This window comes from Scyliorhinus torazame, chromosome 31, assembly GCF_047496885.1.
Source record: "Scyliorhinus torazame isolate Kashiwa2021f chromosome 31, sScyTor2.1, whole genome shotgun sequence".
Taxonomy (NCBI): domain Eukaryota; kingdom Metazoa; phylum Chordata; class Chondrichthyes; order Carcharhiniformes; family Scyliorhinidae; genus Scyliorhinus; species Scyliorhinus torazame.
In genome coordinates this window covers 2,904,165-2,924,132 of record NC_092737.1, presented here as the reverse complement: position 1 = coordinate 2,924,132, position 19,968 = coordinate 2,904,165, and the positions used below count along the sequence as shown (strand labels likewise).

General features: G+C 62.7%; 1 pseudogene; it reads left to right on the top strand.

The window, feature by feature from the left end:
- Positions 1 to 19,968, top strand: part of LOC140404550 (calmodulin-binding transcription activator 2-like) — a 158,164-nt pseudogene that overhangs the window by 105,191 nt on the left and 33,005 nt on the right.

The window sequence follows — 19,968 nt, the reverse complement described above, 5'->3', positions numbered from 1 at the left end:
GTTCCCGGATGGATAAAGTGCTTCCTTCAAACAGTTGATGGCGATTGTTTTGATGCCGTTTAAGCGAATGGTGCTGACCACCATGACACACCCGCGTGTCTCTGTCCCTCATTCAGCAACATTGCGGCCGCACCGTCCCAGGTTCAGAACCCTGACTGCCCTCCTGCTGTTCAGCTTCAGTTGTGGGACACGCTTGTTACCCTCTTCCCTGTCGGTTTGCAGTTTGTCTCTGTGCCCCCCCCCCCCCCCCCCCCCCCGACTGGATGGGACGGTGTGACTCTGAGCAGATGCTCACTGAACTATTCACCTTCCTCATTGCAACTCACAATCACCCTGCAATAGTGTGTATTCTGCACCGTGCGAGCGTGTGCAAGTGAGTGTGAGCGAGCGTGTGTGCAAGAGTGTGAGTGTGTTTGTGAGTGCGAGCATGTGCAAGTGAATGCACAAGTGTGTGGGACTGGGTGGGGTATGTATGGTAGAAGGTGAGTGAGTGGATTTGAGTGGTGTTAAGGTGGTGGGTGTGGGTGGTGACCTGGTTTAGGGTGTGGGTGGTGACTAGTTAAGGGTGTGAGTGGTGACCTGGTTTAGGGTGTGGGTGGTGACCTGGTTTAGGGTGTGGGTGGTGACTAGTTAAGGGTGTGAGTGGTGACCTGGTTTAGGGTGTGGGTGGTGACCTGGTTTAGGGTGTGGGTGGTGACTAGTTAAGGGTGTGGGTGGTGACCTGGTTAAGGGTGTGGGTGGTGACCTGGTTAAGGGTGTGGGTGGTAACTAGTTAAGGGTGTGAATGGTGACCTGGTTAAGGGTGTGAGTGATGACTGGTTAAGGATGTGAGTGGTGACCTGGTTAAGGATATGGGTGGTTACCTGGTTAAGGTTGTGGGTGGTGACTGGTTAAGGGTGTGGGTGGTGACTGGTTATGGGTGTGGGTGGTGACTGGTTGAGGGTGTGAGTGGTGACTGGTTGAGGGTGTGAGTGGTGACCTGGTTAAGGGCGTGGGTGGTGACTGGTTAAGGGTGTGAATGCTTACCTAGTTACGAGTGTGGTTGGTGACTGGTTAAGGGTGCGGGTGGTGACCTGGTTAAGGGTGTGGGTGGTGACTAGTTAAGGGTGTGGGTGGTGACTGGTTAAGGGTGTGGGTGGTGACTGGTTAAGGTTGTGAGTGGTTACCTAGTTAAGGGTGTGGTTGGTGACCTGGTTAAGGGTGTGGTTGGTGACCTGGTTAAGGGTGTGGTTGGTGACCTGGTTAAGGATGTGGGTGGTTATCTGGTTAAGGATGTGGGTGGTTACCTGGTTAAGGGTGTGAGTGGTGACTGGTTAACGGTGTGGTTGGTGACCTGGTTAAGGGTGTGGGTGGTGACTGGTTAAGGTTGTGGTTGGTGACTGGTTAAGGATGTGAGTGGTGACCTGGTTAAGGGTGTGGGTGGTCACCTGGTTAAGGGTGTGGTTGGTGACCTGGTTGAGGGTGTGGGTGGTGACCAGGTTAAGGGTGTGAGTGCATACCTGGTTAAGGGTGTGGTTGGTGACTGGTTGAGCGGTTACCTGGTTGAGGGTGTGGTTGGTCACCTGGTTAAGGATGTGGTTGGTGACTGGTTGAGCGGTTACCTGGTTGAGGGTGTTGTTGGTCAACTGGTTAAGGGTGTGGTTGGTGACTGGTTGAGCGGTTACCTGGTTGAGGGTGTGGTTGGTCACCTGGTTAAGGGTGTGGGTGGTGACTGGTTAAGGGTGTGGGTGGTGACTGGTTAAGGTTGTGAGTGGTTACCTAGTTAAGGGTGTGGTTGGTGACCTGGTTAAGGGTGTGGTTGGTGACCTGGTTAAGGATGTGGGTGGTTACCTGGTTAAGGGTGTGAGTGGTGACTGGTTAAGGGTGTGGTTGGTGACCTGGTTAAGGGTGTGGTTGGTGACTGGTTAAGGATGTGAGTGGTGACCTGGTTAAGGGTGTGGGTGGTGACCTGGTTGAGGGTGTGGGTGGTGACCAGGTTAAGGGTGTGAGTGCATACCTGGTTAAGGGTGTGGTTGGTGACTGGTTGAGCGGTTACCTGGTTGAGGGTGTGGTTGGTCACCTGGTTAAGGGTGTGGTTGGTGACTGGTTGAGCGGTTACCTGGTTAAGGATGTGGATTGCCAAGATCCTGGCCTCGAGACTAGAGGAGTGAGTGCCAGGGGTGATCGGGGACCAGTAGGGGTTTGTGAAAGGGAGGCCGGGTAACGACTAACATCAGAAGGCTGTTAAATGTGATAATGATGCCCCTCCGAGGGGTGGGAGGTGGTGATCGCCATGGATGCGGAGAAGGCCTTTGATCTGGTGGAGTGGGAGTATCGGACAGCCCAGCCCAGCCCAGCCCAGCCCAGCCCAGCCCAGCCCAGCCCAGCTCACCCAGGACAGCCCGGCCCAGCCCAGCCCAGCCCAGCCCAGCCCAGGACAGCCCAGCCCAGCCCAGGACAGCCCAGCCCAGCCCAGGACAGCCCAGCCCAGCCCAGCCCAGCCCAGCTCACCCAGGACAGCCCGGCCCAGCCCAGCCCAGCCCAGGACAGCCCGGCCCAGCCCAGGACAGCCCAGCCAGGATAGCCCAGCCCAGGACAGCCCAGCCCAGCCCAGGACAGCCCAGCCCAGGATCATAGAATCATAGAATTTACAGTGCAGAAGTGCAGGATAGCCCAGCCCAGCCCAGGACAGCCCAGCCCAGGATAGCCCAGCCCAGGACAGCCCAGCCCAGCCCAGGACAGCCCGGCCCAGCCCAGGACAGCCCAGCCCAGGACAGCCCAGCCCAGCCCAGCCCAGCCCAGGACAGCCCAGGACAGCCCAGCCCAGGACAGCCCAGCCCAGGACAGCCCAGCCCAGCCCAGGACAGCCCAGCCCAGCTCAGCTCACCCAGGACAGGACAGCCCAGCCCAGCCCAGGACAGCCCAGCCCAGCCCAGGACAGCCCAGCCCAGCCCAGCCCAGCCCAGGACAGCCCAGCCCAGCCCAGGATAGCCCAGCCCAGCTCAGCTCACTCAGCCCAGGACAGCCCAGCCCAGGACAGCCCAGCCCAGCTCAGCTCACCCAGCCCAGGACAGCCCAGCCCAGCCCAGGATAGCCCAGCACAGCTCAGCTCACCCAGCCCAGGATAGCCCAGCCCAGGACAGCCCAGCCCAGCCCAGGACAGCCCAGCCCAGGATAGCCCAGCCCAGCTCAGCTCACCCAGCCCAGCCCAGCCAGCCCAGCCCAGCCCAGCTCACCCAGGACAGCTCGGCTCACCCAGCCCAGGACAGCCCAGCCCAGGATAGCCCAGCCCAGCTCAGCTCACCCAGCCCAGCTCACCCAGCCAGCTCACCCAAGATAGCCCCAACTCAGCCCAGCCCAGCCCCAACTCAGCCCAGCCCAGCCCCAAACTCCAGCCCAGCCCAGCCCCAACTCAGCCCAGCCCAGCCCCAACTCAGCCCAGCCCAGCCCCAACTCAGCCCAGCCCAGCCCCAACTCAGCCCAGCCCAGCCCCAACTCAGCCCAGCCCAGCCCCAACTCAGCCCAGCCCAGCCCCAACTCAGCCCAGCCCAGCCCAGCCCCAACTCAGCCCAGCCCAGCCCCAACTCAGCCCAGCCCAGCCCCAACTCAGCCCAGCCCAGCCCCAACTCAGCCCAGCCCAGCCCCAACTCAGCCCAGCCCAGCCCCAACTCAGCCCAGCCCAGCCCCAACTCAGCCCAGCCCAGCCCCAACTCAGCCCAGCCCAGCCCCAACTCAGCCCAGCCCAGCCCCAACTCAGCCCAGCCCAGCCCAGCCCCAACTCAGCCCAGCCCAGCCCCAACTCAGCCCAGCCCAGCCCCAACTCAGCCCAGCCCAGCCCCAACTCAGCCCAGCCCAGCCCCAACTCACCCCAGCCCAGCCCAGCTCACCCCAGCCCAGCCCCAACTCAGCCCAGCCCCAACTCAGCCCAGCCCAGCCCAGCCCCAACTCAGCCCAGCCCAGCCCAGCCCCAACTCAGCCCAGCCCCAACTCAGCCCAGCCCAGCCCCTACTCAGCCCAGCCCAGCCCCAACTCAGCCCAGCCCAGCCCCAACTCAGCCAGCCCAGCCCCAACTCAGCCCAGCCCAGCCCCAACTCAGCCCAGCCCAGCCCCAACTCAGCCCAGCCCAGCCCCAACTCAGCCAGCCCAGCCCCAACTCAGCCCAGCCCAGCCCCAACTCAGCCCAGCCCAGCCCCAACTCAGCCCAGCCCAGCCCCAACTCAGCCCAGCCCAGCCCCAACTCAGCCCAGCCCAGCCCCAACTCAGCCCAGCCCAGCCCCAACTCAGCCCAGCCCAGCCCCAACTCAGCCCAGCCCAGCCCCAACTCAGCCCAGCCCAGCCCCAACTCAGCCCAGCCCAGCCCCAACTCAGCCCAGCCCAGCCCCAACTCAGCCCAGCCCAGCCCCAACTCAGCCCAGCCCAGCCCCAACTCAGCCCAGCCCAGCCCCAACTCAGCCCAGCCCAGCCCCAACTCAGCCCAGCCCAGCCCCAACTCAGCCCAGCCCAGCCCCAACTCAGCCCAGCCCAGCCCCAACTCAGCCCAGCCCAGCCCCAACTCAGCCCAGCCCAGCCCCAACTCAGCCCAGACCAGCCCCAACTCAGCCCAGACCAGCCCCAACTCAGCCCAGCCCAGCCCCAACTCAGCCCAGCCCAGCCCCAACTCAGCCCAGCCCAGCCCCAACTCAGCCCAGCCCAGCCCCAACTCAGCCCAGCCCAGCCCCAACTCAGCCCAGCCCAGCCCCAACTCAGCCCAGCCCAGCCCCAACTCAGCCCAGCCCAGCCCCAACTCAGCCCAGCCTAGCCCCAATTCAGCCCAGCCCAGCCCCAACTCAGCCCAGCCCAGCCCCAACTCAGCCCAGCCCAGCCCCAACTCAGCCCAGCCCAGCCCCAACTCAGCCCAGCCCAGCCCCAACTCAGCCCAGCCCAGCCCCAACTCAGCCCAGCCCAGCCCCAACTCAGCCCAGCCCAGCCCAACTCAGCCCAGCCCAGCCCCAACTCAGCCCAGCCCAGCCCCAACTCAGCCCAGCCCAGCCCCAACTCAGCCCAGCCCAGCCCCAACTCAGCCCAGCCCAGCCCCAACTCAGCCCAGCCCAGCCCCAACTCAGCCCAGCCCAGCCCCAACTCAGCCCAGCCCAGCCCCAACTCAGCCCAGCCCAGCCCCAACTCAGCCCAGCCCAGCCCCAACTCAGCCCAGCCCAGCCCCAACTCAGCCCAGCCCAGCCCCAACTCAGCCCAGCCCAGCCCCAACTCAGCCCAGCCCAGCCCCAACTCAGCCCAGCCCAGCCCCAACTCAGCCCAGCCCAGCCCCAACTCAGCCCAGCCCAGCCCCAACTCAGCCCAGCCCAGCCCCAACTCAGCCCAGCCCAGCCCCAACTCAGCCCAGCCCCAACTCAGCCCAGCCCCAACTCAGCCCAGCCCCAACTCAGCCCAGCCCCAACTCAGCCCAGCCCCAACTCAGCCCAGCCCCAACTCAGCCCAGCCCCAACCCAGCCCAGCCCCAACTCAGCCCAGCCCAGCTCCAACTCAGCCCAGCCCAGCCCCAACTCAGCCCAGCCCAGCCCCAACTCAGCCCAGCTCACCCCAGCCCAGCCCCAACTCAGCCCAGCCCAGCCCCAACTCAGCCCAGCCCAGCCCCAACTCAGCCCAGCCCCAACTCAGCCCAGCCCCAACTCAGCCCAGCCCAGCCCCAACTCAGCCCAGCCCAGCCCCAACTCAGCCCAGCCCAGCCCCAACTCAGCCAGCCCAGCCCAGCCAGCCCCAACTCAGCCCAGCCCAGCCCCAACTCAGCCCAGCCCAGCCCCAACTCAGCCCAGCCCAGCCCCAACTCACCCCAGCCCAGCCCCAACTCACCCCAGCCCAGCCCCAACTCACCCCAGCCCAGCCCCAACTCACCCCAGCCCAGCCCCAACTCACCCCAGCCCAGCCCCAACTCACCCCAGCCCAGCCCCAACTCAGCCCAGCCCAGCCCCAACTCAGCCCAGCCCCAACTCAGCCCAGCCCCAACTCAGCCCAGCCCAGCCCCAACTCAGCCCAGCCCAGCCCCAACTCAGCCCAGCCCAGCCCCAACTCAGCCCAGCCCAGCCCCAACTCAGCCCAGCCCAGCCCCAACTCAGCCAGCCCAGCCCAACTCAGCCCAGCCCAGCCCCAACTCAGCCCAGCCCAGCCCCAACTCAGCCCAGCCCAGCCCCAACTCAGCCCAGCCCAGCCCCAACTCAGCCCAGCCCAGCCCCAACTCAGCCCAGCCCAGCCCCAACTCAGCCCAGCCCAGCCCCAACTCAGCCCAGCCCAGCCCCAACTCAGCCCAGCCCAGCCCCAACTCAGCCCAGCCCAGCCCCAACTCAGCCCAGCCCAGCCCCAACTCAGCCCAGCCCAGCCCCAACTCAGCCCAGCCCAGCCCCAACTCAGCCCAACTCAGCCCAGCCCCAACTCAGCCCAGCCCAGCCCAGCCCCAACTCAGCCAGCCCCAACTCAGCCCAGCCCCAACTCAGCCCAGCCCAGCCCAGCCCAGCCCCTACTCAGCCCAGCCCAGCCCCAACTCAGCCCAGCCCAGCCCCAACTCAGCCCAGCCCAGCCCCAACTCAGCCCAGCCCAGCCCCAACTCAGCCCAGCCCAGCCCCAACTCAGCCCAGCCCAGCCCCAACTCAGCCCAGCCCAGCCCCAACTCAGCCCAGCCCAGCCCCAACTCAGCCCAGCCCAGCCCCAACTCAGCCCAGCCCAGCCCCAACTCAGCCCAGCCCAGCCCCAACTCAGCCCAGCCCAGCCCCAACTCAGCCCAGCCCAGCCCCAACTCAGCCCAGCCCAGCCCCAACTCAGCCCAGCCCAGCCCCAACTCAGCCCAGCCCAGCCCCAACTCAGCCCAGCCCAGCCCCAACTCAGCCCAGCCCAGCCCCAACTCAGCCCAGCCCAGCCCCAACTCAGCCCAGCCCAGCCCCAACTCAGCCCAGCCCAGCCCCAACTCAGCCCAGCCCCAGCCCCAACTCAGCCCAGCCCAGCCCCAACTCAGCCCAGCCCAGCCCCAACTCAGCCCAGCCCAGCCCCAACTCAGCCCAGCCCAGCCCCAACTCAGCCCCAGCCCAGCCCCAACTCAGCCCAGCCCAGCCCCAACTCAGCCCAGCCCAGCCCCAACTCAGCCCAGCCCAGCCCCAACTCAGCCCAGCCCAGCCCCAACTCAGCCCAGCCCAGCCCCAACTCAGCCCAGCCCAGCCCCAACTCAGCCCAGCCCAGCCCAGCCCCAACTCAGCCCAGCCCAGCCCAGCCCCAACTCAGCCCAGCCCAGCCCCAACTCAGCCCAGCCCAGCCCCAACTCAGCCCAGCCCAGCCCCAACTCAGCCCAGCCCAGCCCCAACTCAGCCCAGCCCAGCCCCAACTCAGCCCAGCCCAGCCCCAACTCAGCCCAGCCCAGCCCCAACTCAGCCCAGCCCAGCCCCAACTCAGCCCAGCCCAGCCCCAACTCAGCCCAGCCCAGCCCCAACTCAGCCCAGCCCAGCCCCAACTCAGCCCAGCCCAGCCCCAACTCAGCCCAGCCCAGCCCAGCCCCAACTCAGCCCAGCCCAGCCCCAACTCAGCCCAGCCCAGCCCCAACTCAGCCCAGCTCACCCCAGCCCAGCCCCAGCTCACCCCAGCCCAGCCCCAGCTCACCCCAGCCCAGCCCCAGCTCACCCCAGCCCAGCCCCAGCTCACCCCAGCCCAGCCCCAACTCAGCCCAACTCAGCCCAGCCCCAACTCAGCCCAGCCCAGCCCAGCCCCAACTCAGCCCAGCCCAGCCCAGCCCCAACTCAGCCCAGCCCCAACTCAGCCCAGCCCCAGCCCAGCCCAGCCCCTACTCAGCCCAGCCCAGCCCCAACTCAGCCCAGCCCAGCCCCAACTCAGCCCAGCCCAGCCCCAACTCAGCCCAGCCCAGCCCAGCCCCAACTCAGCCCAGCCCAGCCCCAACTCAGCCCAGCCCAGCCCCAACTCAGCCCAGCCCAGCCCCAACTCAGCCCAGCCCAGCCCCAACTCAGCCCAGCCCAGCCCCAACTCAGCCCAGCCCAGCCCCAACTCAGCCCAGCCCAGCCCCAACTCAGCCCAGCCCAGCCCCAACTCAGCCCAGCCCAGCCCCAACTCAGCCCAGCCCAGCCCAGCCCAGCCCCAACTCAGCCCAGCCCAGCCCCAACTCAGCCCAGCCCAGCCCCAACTCAGCCCAGCCCAGCCCCAACTCAGCCCAGCTCACCCCCAGCCCAGCCCCAGCTCACCCCAGCCCAGCCCCAGCTCACCCCAGCCCAGCCCCAACTCAGCCCAACTCAGCCCAGCCCCAACTCAGCCCAGCCCAGCCCAGCCCCAACTCAGCCCAGCCCAGCCCAGCCCCAACTCAGCCCAGCCCCAACTCAGCCCAGCCCAGCCCCAACTCAGCCCAGCTCACCCCAGCCCAGCCCAGCTCACCCCAGCCCAGCCCCAGCTCACCCCAGCCCAGCCCCAGCTCACCCCAGCCCAGCCCCAACTCAGCCCAACTCAGCCCAGCCCCAACTCAGCCCAGCCCCAACTCAGCCCAGCCCAGCCCAGCCCCAACTCAGCCCAGCCCCAACTCAGCCCAGCCCCAACTCAGCCCAGCCCAGCCCAGCCCAGCCCCTACTCAGCCCAGCCCAGCCCCAACTCAGCCCAGCCCAGCCCCAACTCAGCCCAGCCCAGCCCCAACTCAGCCCAGCCCAGCCCCAACTCAGCCCAGCCCAGCCCCAACTCAGCCCAGCCCAGCCCCAACTCAGCCCAGCCCAGCCCCAACTCAGCCCAGCCCAGCCCCAACTCAGCCCAGCCCAGCCCCAACTCAGCCCAGCCCAGCCCCAACTCAGCCCAGCCCAGCCCAGCCCCAACTCAGCCCAGCCCAGCCCCAACTCAGCCCAGCCCAGCCCCAACTCAGCCCAGCTCACCCCAGCCCAGCCCCAGCTCACCCCAGCCCAGCCCCAGCTCACCCCAGCCCAGCCCCAGCTCACCCCAGCCCAGCCCCAACTCAGCCCAACTCAGCCCAGCCCCAACTCAGCCCAGCCCAGCCCAGCCCCAACTCAGCCCAGCCCAGCCCAGCCCCAACTCAGCCCAGCCCCAACTCAGCCCAGCCCAGCCCAGCCCAGCCCCTACTCAGCCCAGCCCAGCCCCAACTCAGCCCAGCCCAGCCCCAACTCAGCCCAGCCCAGCCCCAACTCAGCCCAGCCCAGCCCCAACTCAGCCCAGCCCAGCCCCAACTCAGCCCAGCCCAGCCCCAACTCAGCCCAGCCCAGCCCCAATTCAGCCCAGCCCAGCCCCAACTCAGCCCAGCCCAGCCCCAACTCAGCCCAGCCCAGCCCCAACTCAGCCCAGCCCAGCCCCAACTCAGCCCAGCCCAGCCCCAACTCAGCCCAGCCCAGCCCCAACTCAGCCCAGCCCAGCCCCAACTCAGCCCAGCCCAGCCCCAACTCAGCCCAGCCCAGCCCCAACTCAGCCCAGCCCAGCCCCAACTCAGCCCAGCCCAGCCCAACTCAGCCCAGCCCAGCCCCAACTCAGCCCAGCCCAGCCCCAACTCAGCCCAGCCCAGCCCCAACTCAGCCCAGCCCAGCCCCAACTCAGCCCAGCCCAGCCCCAACTCAGCCCAGCCCAGCCCCAACTCAGCCCAGCCCAGCCCCAACTCAGCCCAGCCCAGCCCCAGCTCACCCCAGCCCAGCCCCAACTCAGCCCAGCCCAGCCCCAGCTCACCCCAGCCCAGCCCCAACTCAGCCCAGCCCAGCCCCAACTCAGCCCAGCCCAGCCCCAACTCAGCCCAGCCCAGCCCCAACTCAGCCCAGCCCAGCCCCAACTCAGCCCAGCTCACCCCGGCCCAGGTCATCCGGGACAGTGGGACGGCCCACATCTGGGCTGAGGGATTTATCCCTCAGCCCAGATGTGGGCCGTGCTCACCGTGCTGGTCATGGGATCTTGCTGTGCGCACATGAGATACAACGATGACTACCCGTCAGAAGTGCTGGATTGGCCGAAGAGCAGTCTGGGGCTTCCCGAGGTGGGGAGAGGCGCCAGGGAAATTCAGACCTTTCTATGTTGTTGTTCTCCGGGCTGGAGGACCTGAGTAAGTCCTGTCCGGAATGGGAGCTACGCTGACGGGATTGGGTGTTTGCGGAGTTATGAGTACACCTTGTCCTGTTTGTCTGGAGTGCTTTTGAACTGTGCGCAGCCCCGGATTGCAGTGGAAGTGACAGCGCGGGCCGTGTGTGACGTACACGGCGCCGCGTCCCGAGGAGCCGCCGGAGGCGAGCGCCTTGACCGCGAGGCTGACCGGTCGCCGTCTCTCTCTGCTGTCGCAGAGCGCTGCCTGCCTGCCAGCCCTTTCACCCTCGCCCTCCCCTTGGCCAAGTTTGACTGGAATCTGTCGATGAGCGCCGGCCGTCTGTCAACAGCAACTTGCATGTGGCAGTGAGCTCATTAAGAGATTGAGTTAAAAGCGAGCGCAGGGGAGGAGTGGGGGGATGGGTGGGCAGTCGGACTGAGGGGGGGGGGGGGGGGGGGGGGGGGGGGGGGGGGGGGGCGGCTGGCTGACAGGCTTCACACGATCACAGCCCAGCTCCACTCGGGGCTATTTTAGTCCAGGATCCAGGGGAGGGCCGGCTATGATTTGTCATAATGCGGGAGTGAGTGCAACATTCTGCGGTGGATAAGAGACGGGCTGTTTATAAATCCCCCGTCCCCTCTCTGGAAAATAACTTTGGATGGAGATAAAAGAACTGCCTGTGGTCTATTCGTCACGGTGAGAGCTCACCAGGTGGATCAGTCTGTCTCATCTTGATCCTGTCCACACATGTGACATATCCAGGGATAGTCTGTGCTTGACAGCACTAACTCTCCAGCACCGTCCCACTCAGCTCCTCCTCGATCCCAGCAACTCCGGCAGCCTGGAACTCGCTTCCCCCCCCTCTCTTCCTCTTGTAGGATTCTCCCTTGCTAATCTTTTCTTTTTAAAAAGAAGAGACTGAAGGTGAGGTGACCGAAAGCCAGTGTCTTCTCCACAGTCGCTCCTCTTTGGATACAGAGCCACTGAGGGGAGAGAGACCGAGAGAGACAGAGGCGCGTGGAGCTACTCCAGTTGTGAGCTCTTGTCTGTCTGTGTGCGTGTGGTCCCAGCTGAGAAAATGGAACAGGGAGGTGAAGGTGAGTTGACCCACGTGTAGCGTTTGCGAAGCTGGTGCTGCGAATCCTTGGTGCAGCTCTGGAGTTCCCACCCTGCAAAGTTGCGTCTGGTTAACTTTGAATTAAAAGTTGTGCCCCATGCTCCTTGTTAATTGCCTGAAATGTCGAGAGAGGGAGGGCACCGTACTGTCCGAAGGAGCCGTTTCCCGCCCCCGAGTGCTCGGAGGTCGCTGGCTGGTGGGTTGTAAATGAACGGGGATGTCCTGGAGTCGGAGATCGGGTGTCGAGGAAGGGTCCTGTCAGTCTCCCCCTCTCTGCATCGACCGGTGCGTCGCTGGGTTGGAGAGATCGCCTGCGCCCAGCGGAATGAAGGGGCTGGGAGTGAAGGATTTCCCCTGGCGGGCGGAATTTGATGGGTTCCTAGACACTGGATGCATGAAGAAATTAGCACAGGAATCGACCTGATCGGGGCGATGCTCCAAAATAGAGGAAAACTACAAGGCAGGGTGCCTGTGGCAGAAAGACATGAGCTGTTTGTACAGACACGTGCGCCTTTTAAATATCAAAACGGGGAGAAGATGCAAAAAGTTTCATCCACGTTTTAAATTACGGTTGATTATTGGTTGTGGAAGACAACTGTGTGTGTGTGTGCACACCTGTGTGTTTGTACATGCGTGTATGTGTTTGCGTATCCATGTGTGCTTCGTTTGTTTACGTGTCAATGTGCACATGTGTGTGCATGCCTTTGTGTGCATACGTGTGTTTGAGCATGTGTTTGTGTGCATGCGTGTATTTATGCAAGTGTGTGTGTGCATACATGTGTTTTTGTGCACATGCGTATTTGTGTACATGCAGGTGTGCGTGTTTATGCGTGTCTGTCCGTGTTCATGTATGTGTTTTTATGCACGTGTGTTTGTGTGCATACGTGTGTGTTTTGAGTTGAACAATCAGATTACTTTGGGATTTGCTTATCGGACATTGAGTGACGCTGTCATTTCCAAACTTTCCTGTCGATGGTGGACTGCCTGCTCACCAGTTTAAACTGCGTAACAGCCAATTCTGTTAATCTCAAAGAAAGAGATTATCTGTACGGCCTGGGCAGAGGATCTGCTCCGAGATGTTGAGGTGAGGGACCACTGTTTCACTAAACGTGGGCCATGGAGCTGGCAAATCAGGAACGGGATTGGAGGCTGCAGCTTTGAACAAAATCAATGTGAGGACGGCACGGCGGGTATCAGACCCACAGACAAAGTGCTGTGGGTGACCCGGGAGCTGTGAGTGATCAGCCAAGCCAAGTCCCCCCACACACACTGAGATCAGAATCATTGCGGAGAGAGAGCGCAGTAATCATTGAAATGCGGCTTAATATTGATACTGACCTATCGAGGATGTGATCTACAATTGGCGCAGGTCCTGTTACCCTGAGCAGGCTGTCCGAGCGCAGCGTGACCCCTGGCCATTGATGGTAGGTCAGGGAGATGTGTTGTGCTGTATTCTCTCTGATTGAAGGGGGTGGGGGGCAGTTACCTCACTGACCCGAGTCAGTTATCACTCCTGTCGTTGTTAATGCAGCTTTAAGGATGTGGCGCAGTCACATGGAAATCGATTCAAGATCAAAACAGAAACCCAAAAAAGTGGCACTTGAATATTTGCAGAAACTGCATTGGATTCACATCCTGAAATCGCGTCACGGGCAACTAAAATAACTCCAATCGCGGATTAGAATGGGTGCTGCAATCGAACTGAAAAATGTGCCCTTTCACAGACTTTGTTTCAAAATTCATTGTAATAGCTGGAAGGGGCTGTGTGCGGGCTGTAATGGGTGACAGGGCAGCGAGCGGGCTGTAATGGGTGACGGGGCAGCGAGCGGGCTGTAATGGGTGACGGGGCAGCGTGCGGCCTGTAATGGGTGACGGGGCAGCGTGTGGGCTGTAATGGGTGACGGGGCAGCGAGCGGGCTGTAATGGGTGACGGGGCAGCGAGCGGGCTGTAACGGGTGACGGGGCAATGAGCGGGCTGTAATGGGTGACGAGGCAGCGAGCGGGCTGTAATGGGTGACGGGGCAGCGTGCGGGCTGTAACGGGTGACGGGGCAGCGAGCGGGCTGTAACGGGTGACGGGGCAGCGTGCGGGCTGTAATGGGTGACGGGGCAGCGTGCGGGCTGTAATGGGTGACGGGGCAGCGTGCGGGCTGTAACGGCTGGAAGGGGCATTGTGGGCTGTAACGGGTGACGGGCAGCGTGGACTGTAACTGCTGGAAGGGGCATTGTGGGCTGTAACAGGTAACGGGGCAGCGTGCGGGCTGTAACGGGTGGATGGGGCAACGTGGTCCGTAACGGATGACGAGGCAGCGTGACTGTAATGGGTGGGTGCGGCAGCGTGGACTGTAATGGGTGACGGGGCAATGTGGACTGTAACGGGTGACGGGGCAGCATGGACTGTAATGGGTGATGGGTAGCGTGGACTGTAATGGGTGATGGGGTAACGTGGACTGTAACGGGTGACGGCGCAGCGTGGACTATAATGGGTGGGCGGGGCAGCATGGACTGTAACGGGTGATGGGACAGCGTGGACTGTAATGGGTGGGAAGGGCAGGGTGGACTGTAATGGGTGATGGGGCAGGATGGACTGTAATGGGTGATGGGGCAGCGTGGACTGTAACGGGTGATGGGGCAGGGTGGACTGTGACGAGTGACGGGGCAGCGTGGACTGTAACGGGTGATGGGGCAGCGTGGACTGTAACGGGCGATGGGGCAGCGTGGACTGTAATGGGTGATGGGGCAGCGTGGACTGTAACGGTGATGGGGCAGCGTGGAGTGTAACGGTGACGGGGCAGCGTGGACTGTAACGAGTGACGGGGCAGCGTGGACTGTAACGAGTGACGGGGCAGCGTGGACTGTAACGAGTGACGGGGGCAGCGTGGACTGTAACGAGTGACGGGGCAGCGTGGACTGTAACGAGTGACGGGGCAGCGTGGACTGTAACGAGTGACGGGGCAGCGTGGACTGTAACGAGTGACGGGGCAGCGTGGACTGTAACGAGTGACGGGGCAGCGTGAACTGTAACGAGTGACGGGGCAGCGTGGACTGTAACGAGTGACGGGGCAGCGTGGACTGTAACGAGTGACGGGGCAGCGTGGACTGTAACGGGTGACGGGGCAGCGTGGACTGTAACGGGTGGTGGGGCAGCGTGGACTGTAACGGGTGATGGGGCAGCGTGGACTGTAACGGGTGATGGGGCAGCGTGGACTGTAACGGGTGATGGGGCAGCGTGGACTGTGATGGTGACGGGGCAGCGTGGACTGTAATGGGTGACGGGGAAGCGTGGACTGTAATGGGTGACGGGGCAGCGTGGACTGTAATGGGTGACGGGGCAGCGTGGACTGTAATGGGTGACGGGGCAGCGTGGACTGTAATGGGTGACGGGGCAGCGTGGACTGTAATGGGTGATGGGGCAGCGTGGACTGTAACGAGTGACGGGGCAGCGTGGACTGTAACGGGTGACGGGGCAGCGTGGACTGTAACGGGTGGTGGGGCAGCGTGGACTGTAACGGGTGATGGGGCAGCGTGGACTGTAACGGGTGATGGGGCAGCGTGGACTGTAACGGGTGATGGGGCAGCGTGGACTGTAACGGGTGATGGGGCAGCGTGGACTGTAACGGGTGATGGGGCAGCGTGGACTGTGATGGTGACGGGGCAGCGTGGACTGTAATGGGTGACGGGGCAGCGTGGACTGTAATGGGTGACGGGGCAGCGTGGACTGTAATGGGTGACGGGGCAGCGTGGACTGTAATGGGTGACGGGGCAGCGTGGACTGTAATGGGTGACGGGGCAGCGTGGACTGTAATGGGTGACGGGGCAGCGTGGACTGTAATGGGTGACGGGGCAGCGTGGACTGTAATGGGTGACGGGGCAGCGTGGACTGTAATGGGTGACGGGGCAGCGTGGACTGTAATGGGTGACGGGGCAGCGTGGACTGTAATGGGTGACGGGGCAGCGTGGACTGTAATGGGTGACGGGGCAGCGTGGACTGTAATGGGTGACGGGGCAGCGTGGACTGTAATGGGTGATGGGGCAGCGTGGACTGTAACGGATGATGGGGCAGGGTGGACTGTAACGGGTGATGGGGCAGCGTGGACTGTAACGAGTGATGGGGCAGCGTGGACCGTAACGGGTGACGGGGGCAGCGTGGACCGTAACGGGTGACGGGGCAGCGTGGACTGTAATGGGTGATGGGGCAGCGTGGACTGTAATGGGTGTAATGGGTGACGGGGCAGCGTGGACTGTAACGGGTGATGGGGCAGCGTGGACTGTAATGGGTGATGGGGCAGCGTGGACTGTAACGGGTGATGGGGCAGCGTGGACTGTAACGTGTGACGGGGCAGCGTGGACTGTAACGAGTGACGGGGCAGCGTGGACTGTAACGAGTGACGGGGCAGCGTGGACTGTAACGGGTGGTGGGGCAGCGTGGACTGTAACGGGTGGTGGGGCAGCGTGGACTGTAACGGGTGATGGGGCAGCGTGGACTGTAACGGGTGATGGGGCAGCGTGGACTGTAACGGGTGACGGGGCAGCGTGGACTGTGATGGTGATGGGGCAGCGTGGACTGTAATGGGTGACGGGGCAACGTGGACTGTAATGGGTGACGGGGCAGCGTGGACTGTAATGGGTGACGGGGCAGCGTGGACTGTAATGGGTGACGGGGCAGCGTGGACTGTAATGGGTGACGGGGCAGCGTGGACTGTAATGGGTGACGGGGCAGCGTGGACTGTAATGGGTGACGGGGCAGCGTGGACTGTAATGGGTGACGGGGCAGCGTGGACTGTAATGGGTGACGGGGCAGCGTGGACTGTAATGGGTGACGGGGCAGCGTGGACTGTAATGGGTGACGGGGCAGCGTGGACTGTAATGGGTGATGGGGCAGCGTGGACTGTAATGGGTGATGGGGGCAGTGTGGACTGTAACGGATGATGGGGCAGGGTGGACTGTAACGGGTGATGGGGCAGCGTGGACTGTAATGGGTGATGGGGCAGTGTGGACTGTAACGGATGATGGGGCAGGGTGGACTGTAACGGGTGATGGGGCAGCGTGGACTGTAACGAGTGATGGGGCAGCGTGGACCGTAACGGGTGACGGGGCAGCGTGGACTGTAATGGGTGATGGGGCAGCGTGGACTGTAATGGGTGTAATGGGTGACGGGGCAGCGTGGACTGTAACGGGTGATGGGGCAGTGTGGACTGTAATGGGTGATGGGGCAGTGTGGACTGTAATGGGTGACGGGGCAGCGTGGACTGTAATGGGTGACGGGGCAGTGTGGACTGTAATGGGTGACGGGTCAGCGTGGACTGTAATGGGTGATGGGGCAGCGTGGACTGTAACGTGTGACGGGGCAGCGTGGACTGTAACGTGTGACGGGGCAGCGTGGACTGTAACGTGTGACGGGGCAGCGTGGACTGTAATGGGCGACGGGGCAGCGTGGACTGTAATGGGTGACGGGGCAGCGTGGACTGTAATGGGTGACGGGGCAGCGTGGACTGTAATGGGTGACGGGGCAGCGTGGACTGTAATGGGTGACGGGGCAGCGTGGACTGTAATGGGTGACGGGGCAGCGTGGACTGTAATGGGTGACGGGGCAGCGTGGACTGTAATGGGTGACGGGGCAGCGTGGACTGTAATGGGTGACGGGGCAGCGTGGACTGTAATGGGTGACGGGGCAGCGTGGACTGTAATGGGTGACGGGGCAGCGTGGACTGTAATGGGTGACGGGGCAGCGTGGACTGTAATGGGTGACGGGGCAGCGTGGACTGTAACGGGTGGGCAGGGCAGCGTGGGCTGTAATGGGTGACGGGGCAGCGTGGACTGTAATGGGTGACGGGGCAGCGTGGACTGTAATGGGTGGGCAGGGCAGCGTGAACACTCTACCTGCTGTTAATGGCGATCAGAGTTTAGAATTTGTACAGCTTTAAATACAAAAACCAGCAGATGTTGGAAATCTGACATAAAAACAGGAAATGCTGGAACTATTCAACCAGGGCGGGCGGCGCCTGTGGGGAGAGAATCAGAGTTAACCTTCAATTTGGTGACCTTTAACCACAACTGGGTGTCGCTCTGAACTCTGGCTGAGGGTGAGGTCCAGGCTGCTGTGGGTGGGGTGTGACCGGGAGAATGAGAGGGGGAGAGGGTGAGGAGGAGGGTGGATCAGTGCCGAGTCTAACCGTCTCTGGAATTCCTACTGTCCTGTAGACAATCAGTTCAGGATGTCCATTCTGGAGCGGCTCGAGCAGATGGAAAAGCGAATGGCGGAGATGACGGCTTCAAACTCAAATCAGCAACAAAAAGCAGGAACAGGAGACAAGATGCACATCCAGGTAAGCGGCTGAGAGATCGCCATCGGCAATCTCTGTCGGTGTGAGTCAGAGCGAGGGACTGAGAGATCGCCATCGGCAATCTCTGTCGGTGTGAGTCAGAGCGAGGGACTGAGAGATCACCATCGGCAATCTCTGTCGGTGTGAGTCAGAGCGAGGGACTGAGAGATCGCCATCGGTAATCTCTGCCGGTGAGAGTCAGAGCGAGGGACTGAGAGATCGCCATCGGCAATCTCTGCCGGTGTGAGTCAGAGCGAGGGACTGAGAGATCGCCATCGGCAATCTCTGCCGGTGTGAGTCAGAGCGAGGGACTGAGAGATCGCCATCGGCAATCTCTGTCGGTGTGAGTCAGAGCGAGGGACTGAGATCACCATCGGCAATCTCTGTCGGTGTGAGTCAGAGCGAGGGACTGAGAGATCGCCATCGGCAATCTCTGTCGGTGTGAGTCAGAGCGAGGGACTGAGATCACCATCGGCAATCTCTGCCGGTGTGAGTCTGAGCGAGGGACTGAGAGATCGCCATCGGCAATCTCTGCCGGTGTGAGTCAGAGCGAGGGACTGAGAGATCGCCATCGGCAATCTCTGTCGGTGTGAGTCAGAGCGAGGGACTGAGAGATCGCCATCGGCAATCTCTGTCGGTGTGAGTCAGAGCGAGGGACTGAGAGATCGCCATCGGCAATCTCTGTCGGTGTGAGTCAGAGCGAGGGACTGAGAGATCACCATCGGCAATCTCTGCCGGTGTGAGTCAGAGCGAGGGACTGAGAGATCACCATCGGCAATCTCTGCCGGTGTGAGTCAGAGCGAGGGGACTGAGAGATCGCCATCGGCACTCTCTGCCGGTGTGAGTCAGAGCGAGGGACTGAGAGATCGCCATCGGCAATCTCTGCCGGTGTGAGTCAGAGCGAGGGACTGAGAGATCGCCATCGGCACTCTCTGCCGGTGTGAGTCAGAGCGAGGGACTGAGAGATCGCCATCGGCAATCTCTGTCGGTGTGAGTCAGAGCGAGGGACAGAGATCGCCATCGGTAATCTCTGCCGGTGAGAGTCAGAGCGAGGGACTGAGAGATCGCCATCGGCAATCTCTGCCGGTGTGAGTCAGAGCGAGGGACTGAGAGATCGCCATCGGCAATCTCTGCCGGTGTGAGTCAGAGCGAGGGACTGAGAGATCGCCATCGGCAATCTCTGTCGGTGTGAGTCAGAGCGAGGGACTGAGATCACCATCGGCAATCTCTGCCGGTGTGAGTCTGAGCGAGGGACTGAGAGATCGCCATCGGCAATCTCTGCCGGTGTGAGTCAGAGCGAGGGACTGAGAGATCGCCATCGGCAATCTCTGTCGGTGTGAGTCAGAGCGAGGGACTGAGAGATCGCCATCGGCAATCTCTGTCGGTGTGAGTCAGAGCGAGGGACTGAGAGATCGCCATCGGCAATCTCTGTCGGTGTGAGTCAGAGCGAGGGACTGAGAGATCACCATCGGCAATCTCTGCCGGTGTGAGTCAGAGCGAGGGACTGAGAGATCACCATCGGCAATCTCTGCCGGTGTGAGTCAGAGCGAGGGACTGAGAGATCGCCATCGGCACTCTCTGCCGGTGTGAGTCAGAGCGAGGGACTGAGAGATCGCCATCGGCAATCTCTGCCGGTGTGAGTCAGAGCGAGGGACTGAGAGATCGCCATCGGCACTCTCTGCCGGTGTGAGTCAGAGCGAGGGACTGAGAGATCGCCATCGGCAATCTCTGTCGGTGTGAGTCAGAGCGAGGGACAGAGATCACCATCGGCAATCTCTGTCGGTGTGAGTCAGAGCGAGGGACTGAGAGATCGCCATCGGTAATCTCTGCCGGTGAGAGTCTGAGCGAGGGACTGAGAGATCGCCATCGGCAATCTCTGTCGGTGTGAGTCAGAGCGAGGGACTGAGAGATCGCCATCGGCAATCTCTGTCGGTGTGAGTCAGAGCGAGGGACTGAGAGATCGCCATCGGCAATCTCTGTCGGTGTGAGTCAGAGCGAGGGACAGAGATCACCATCGGCAATCTCTGTCGGTGTGAGTCAGAGCGAGGGACAGAGAGATCGCCATCGGTAATCTCTGTCGGTGTGAGTCAGAGCGAGGGACTGAGAGATCGCCATCGGCAATCTCTGCCGGTGTGAGTCAGAGCGAGGGACTGAGATCACCATCGGCAATCTCTGCCGGTGTGAGTCAGAGCGAGGGACTGAGATCACCATCGGCAATCTCTGTCGGTGTGAGTCAGAGCGAGGGACTGAGAGATCGCCATCGGTAATCTCTGTCGGTGTGAGTCAGAGCGAGGGACAGAGATCACCATCGGCAATCTCTGTCGGTGTGAGTCAGAGCGAGGGACAGAGAGATCGCCATCGGTAATCTCTGTCGGTGTGAGTCAGAGCGAGGGACTGAGAGATCGCCATCGGCAATCTCTGCCGGTGTGAGTCAGAGCGAGGGACTGAGATCACCATCGGCAATCTCTGCCGGTGTGAGTCAGAGCGAGGGACTGAGATCACCATCGGCAA